Here is a 5,712-nt window from a genome sequence, read left to right as displayed (position 1 = left end):
TGTCTGCAATCTCTCTCCCTGTTCTGGGAGACAAAGGTTGCACTATAGAGCTCTTGGCAGGGTGCCTGTGCTTCCAGGTTCCGAAGTTCCAGGTTCCTGACCTTTGGTCAGGCGAGACCGGCAGTAAGTGCTTACCTCTAACCAGGTTATTGGACTGGAAACACCAGTTTAGGGTCTACAGAATCCCATTTCAAACTTCTTACTTGAGGGAAGAGGCGGCAGAGGTGTGCAATTGTGCTTGTATTTGGTGCAGTGTTCTGGGAAAGGCTTTGGGTCCAAATGTGGTCTGGAGTTCTGTTTCTGATTCTTACATGACTAGAGGCACTTAGCTCTCCAGGCCCCTTCCTCCTCTGAGGACCGAGTCAGCATGTGGGACAGACAGTGTTTTCTTTTCTTTTCTTTTTTTTTTTTTTAGAGGTTTATGCTATAGGGTGCGTGCGCTCGTCAGAGAGACAAAGCGAGAAATCACCCCCCAGGGGGGATGACCACGCCGTAATCCCTTCTCCTTCATTCTCCTCTCGGGATCTTGGGCACACATGCACATGTGCCTGGCGTGAGTTTAAGCCACCGGGTCCAGGACTCGAACCGCTATCGACTACGTGGGAGTCCAGTTACGCTAACTGCTGGTCCCAGACTGTGTGTTTTCAACAAGGTAGTGCCCTTAGCAGACCCTGGCTGGGCCCACCTCTGTGACAGGCCCAGGTACGATCGCAACTGTGGGGAGGCTGGCGTCCATGCTGGCGTCTTCCCTTACTAGGTCTCTCTCCCTGGGATTGTGGGTGTCATCCACCCCTGGGCCACGGGGCCTCTGCAGGTGTAGCCAGCACTGGGAGATGGTGCCTCTGCAGTGAGCAGTGTTGGACTGTGGTGCTCAGCAGTTACCTGCATGATAATCAATCCTTAAGGTCCTTTTTGCTTTCAAAAAATTATTTATTTAAGGGACCAGCAGGTGGCGTGGTGGTTAAGGCTCTGGATTCCCACATAGCTGGTCATGGTTCAAGTCTCAGACCTGGAGGTTTGCTTTCTCATTTTCTCTCTCTCTCTGGTGAGTGCCTATATCATGTTTAAAAACAACAATAATAAATCAAATTTTAAAATTATTAAAAAGTATTTTGTTAATTGTGTATTATCTTTTTTTTTAAGAGAGATTTTTGCTCTAGGGTGCTTGCACTTGCCGGAGCAAGAGAGACAGAGACAGAGAGATGGGAAGCAAGAAATCACCCCTGAGGGGGGGATAACCATGCTGCAATCCCTTCTCCATTCTCCTCCTGGGATCTGGGCGAGCACGCACATGCACACGCACCTAGTGTGAGTTTTAAGCCGCCAGAACTTGAACCACAGTTAACTACACAGAAGCCTAGTGACATAACCAGTATGCCATCTGCCGGTCCCATCATCATCATCATTTTTCAATTTGACCAGAGAGAGAGAGAGAAAGGTAAAGGAAGAAAGCAAGCTGCTAGGTCTGGGACGCAAATTGCAGTTGACCATGTGGGAGTTCAGCACCTTAACCACCTGCCGGCCTCGCCCCTATTTTTTTCCCCTAGAGCACATGTGCTCACTAGAGAGAGTGCAAGAGCACCCTCCCCACAGGAAGTGGCCACACAGCAATCCCTGCTCCTCCAGCTCTCCTCTCTGCCTCCTTTCCCAATTTCGAGCACACGCCTGCCTGACGCATTTTTCAGGCCTCCTGGGTCCAGGACTCGAACTGGCCACCTGGGATCCAGCACCTAACCAGCACAGCAGGGCTGCCTCCCCCCACCTGTTTATTAATAACAGTTACTGCTAATATCTGTGAGTACTTTGTGCCTGATGTCTGGGTCACCGGTCTCAGCCAGCCTGAGCTGTCATCGCCCTATGTTAGAGGTGAGGGGACAGGCCAGAGGTGTCAGTGACTGAGGCCCCACTCACAGTGGCACAGCGGGACTTGAGCTCAGTGCACACGTCGGCCCACACTTCCTCAGGTGAGGCAGCCTGCGAGGTGCCCACCTGTTCTTTTACAGGAGCCTCCATGTTCAACTGGGTTTCTCTAGTTTTGTTTCTTTCCTTTTTTTCTTTCCTTTTTGCTGTAGGGCATGTGCGCTTACAGGAGACAGAGAGAGAGAGATAGAGAGAGAGGGAAACTGAGAAGGCACTCCCAAGGGGATGTCTTCGCCACACTTCTCCTCCACTCTTCTGCCAGGATTTTGGGCACACACTCACATGTGCCGGGTTCGGGACTTGAACTGCGCAGTCGTCCATGTGGGATCGTCTTAATGTCCACGCCATCTGCTGGCCTAACCTGTCGTTTTCGAAGTTCCTTGTGTGTGCTGTCAAGGTCGAAATCTGCCCTCCTGACTCGCTGTCCCCCGGGGCCTTCGGGTCTCATCCCCGGGACTCGGCTCTCCGCACCTGCTGTCTGCCCTCAGCGAGCCCCGCGGCCCCCTGCGGGGCTGTGGCGTGTGCTCTGCCTGCTGCTCTCCCTGGCTCCGCCCCTCTCTCCTGTCAGATTCCAGCTCAGACGCTGCCCACCACCCAGCCCAGAGTAGCCTGGCCGTTTACTGTCCTCCCACAGCCGTTACCACCCGGATTTTCTCTGGTTTTTCTTCGTTTTTTTGACTAGAGGGTAAGTCGTTCTCCCTAGAGAGAGAAACAATGAAAGAGAGAGAGAAGGCACCCCCACTGGGTGTGGTCACACTGCAGTCCCTTTCCTCTCCATCCTGTTAGGATTTGGGGTGCACATGCACCTGGTGTTTCGTTTTCAAGCTACCGGGACTGGGTTCAAATGGCGCGGTCAGCCACGGGGGTCTGATTCCTTAACCACTAGGCCACGAGACTGGCCCTAGCTACTTAGTCCTGTTTCTTTAATGTGCCAGGTGGTGTGTGTGTGCGCCAGAGAGAGACACAAAGAAGGGGAGTGGGAAGCACCCTCCACTGGGGCACGGTCACACCATAATCCCTTCTACTCCTTTTTTCCCTCCTATGTAGAGTTTGGGGATGCGCACACATGTGCCCTGTGTGTTTTTCAAGCCACAGTTGCCAGGATTTGAACTGTGGTCGGCCAGGTGAGATCTGGCTCCCTTAACTGCCAGTCCATGGTGCCAGCCTAAGCAGCGGAGTATTAGTCAGCCTTGAAAAGGAATGGAATTCGGACCTAGGTGCAGCATGGATGAACCTTGAAGACCCGCTAAGTTAAATAAGCCAGACGTGGAACCAGCAGACGGCGTAGAGGTTATGTCACTGGACTCTCACATGCCGACTGCAGATTGAGTTCCAGACCTGGTGGCTTGAAACCCAGGCCAGGCGTGTGTGCCTGCATGCCCAAGATCTCAGGAGGAGAGTGGAGGAGAAGGGATTATGGTGTGGCCATCGCCCTTGGGGGGCGATTTCTCACTTTGTCTCTCTGATGAGCACATGCACTCTATAGCAAAAATGTCTCTAAAAAAAAGCCACTGAGCCGTATACTTAAACTGGTTAAGGTGGAGCCAGTAGGTGGCGTGGTGCTTAAGACGCTGGACTCCCACCGCGGTTTGGGCCCTGAGCCTGATGACTTGCTGTCTCATTTTCTATCTCTCTCTGGTGAATGTACTTGTCCTAAGGATATTAACAATAATAATAAAAATAAATAAAATTAATTCTTCAACCTTATTTATTTGTTTTTATTTGATCGAAAGGGGCAGAGCAAGTGAGAGAAGGAAAGTGAGAAAGTAAGCCACCGGGCCCAGGACTTGAACTGCGGTCAGCCATGTGGGAGTCCAGCGTCCTTAACTACCTCACCATCTGCCAGCCCCAAAATTAAATAATTCTTTTTTTTTTTTTTTGGAGAGGATTTTGATATAGGGCACGTGCGCTCGCCAGACAGACAGAGACAGACAGAAAGCGACAGGGGGGATGGCCACGCTGCAATCCCTTCTCCCCCGTTCTCCTCTCAGGATCTTGGGCATGCACACACACACACCCAGCGTGAGTTTAAGCCGCCGGGTCCAGGACTGGAACCGCGGTTGACTACGTGGGAGTCCAGCGACATAGCCATTATGCTAACTGCTAGTCCCAATAATTCTTTAAAAAAAATAAAAACAAAAACGGTTAAGACGGTAAAGTCTGCGCTGTGTATTTTATCACAATGAATGTCCAGACCTGAAGAAAAGATGCTAGTCTGTCTTCCCTAAATCTAGTATTAGCTAGCAATTGTCACCTTCCCTCTGCATCTTAAAACTGGGCGAGGGTGCTTCGGAATTCTGTGGAGGGAGCCACACTGTGGCACAGCAGTGAGACCCGGGTGCTCCGGGCGGCTGACCCCACGACAGGCTCTGAGGTCACACCCGGACACCTCCCTGAGTATGATCCAGGTGGCGGGGGCTGGGTCATGGGGTCAGGACCCCGATGGGCGCACTGTCTCTCTCACAGGAGAAAGAGAAATATTCTTAAAAAGAGTAGCAGTAGTGGGACCGGCAGTTAGCTGGTCACAGTAATGGCTGCGTCGCTGGACTCCCATGTAGTCGAGCGCAGTTCGAGTCCTGGACCCAGTGGCTTAAACTCATGCCGGGCATGTGTGCGTGCGTGTCCAAGATCCTGAGAGGAGAATGGAACAGAAGGGGATTGCGGCGTGGCCATCCCTCCTGGGGGGTGATTTCTCACTTTCTGTCTCTCTCTGTCTTTCTGGTGTCGCCCCCCATTAGCAAAAACTCCTCCAAAAAAAAAAAAAGGAGTAGCAGTCGTATCTTAGGACAGAAGGAGGTTTGCAGTGAGGGCAGGGGGCCAGCAAGCTGTTGGCCAAGATGAAATCGGAGGGGACTGGGGATGGAGGGGAGGCTAGGTGGGGGGCCTGGGGGCTACTTGGTGGTTAAGAAACACCCTTCTTGTGGCTAGCCACCTTCGGACCCCCTTTGACCTCGAATCGTTAAGCAGAGTTGCTCTCTGGGTTCTAGGGCCTGCCTTGGTGCTTGTGCTCTTTCTGGGCCGCCCCTGAGCGTGGAGCTCAGCGCACAGAAGCAGCGGCCCCACCTGGGCTGTGTCCGGCCCTCCCTCACTGCCTGACCTCTGTCTGGAAGGGTCATGCGCCCCAGCCTCGCCCTGGCCTCAGCAAGGTGCTGCTGCAGCCTCAGAGGTGGCCGCGGGTGGAAGCCCACGCCGGCACCGTGCAGAGAGCAGGTGTGGCTGTCATCTAGGCTGTCTGCTCCTGCTAGACAGTGGCTGCCCCGAAACCCGGATACAGATTTCCTGCTTAAAGGTCGTTGATCGTTCGCTTCTCTCTCTCTTTTTTAGTTTTTTGTTTTGTTTGTTTTTACTAAAGGGCACATGTGCTCATCAGAGAGCAAGAAAGTGAGAAATCATCCTTTGAGGGCGATGGTCACCCACAAACCCTTCTCCTCCATTCTCCTATCTAGATTTTGGGCATGCATACACATGTGCCTAGTGTGATTATTATGTATACACACACACACACATGACCAATTTAGCGTAGTTTATTGTTAGATTCGTTTGCCTACTAGGTTGGAAGGTGAAAGGCAACAGTACATTGAGTCAACATATTCTTTTTATTTTTTAAAGAAGTATTTTATTCAATTTTATTCATTGTCATTGTTTTATTTTATTTTTTTGAAGTTGACCAGAGAGAGACAGAGAAGGAAAGTGAGAAAGCAAGTCTGAGATTCGAACCGTAGTCAGCCACATGGGAATCCAGGAGCCTTAGCCACCACGCCACCTGCTAGCCCCAGCGTCAACATATTCTGA

General features: G+C 51.7%; 1 protein-coding gene across 2 annotated transcripts in view; it reads left to right on the top strand.

Moving 5' to 3' along the window:
* The window catches only part of SHMT1 (serine hydroxymethyltransferase 1), a 48,977-nt gene that overhangs the window by 625 nt on the left and 42,640 nt on the right, over window positions 1-5,712 (top strand). The gene's annotated exons all lie outside the window — the stretch shown is intronic.

Source organism: Tupaia chinensis, unplaced genomic scaffold (assembly GCF_000334495.1).
Source record: "Tupaia chinensis unplaced genomic scaffold, TupChi_1.0 Scaffold138725_1, whole genome shotgun sequence".
In the NCBI taxonomy this organism is placed as follows: domain Eukaryota; kingdom Metazoa; phylum Chordata; class Mammalia; order Scandentia; family Tupaiidae; genus Tupaia; species Tupaia belangeri.
Note: the sequence above shows the minus strand (reverse complement) of the source record. Positions and strands in the feature narration are given on the sequence as shown.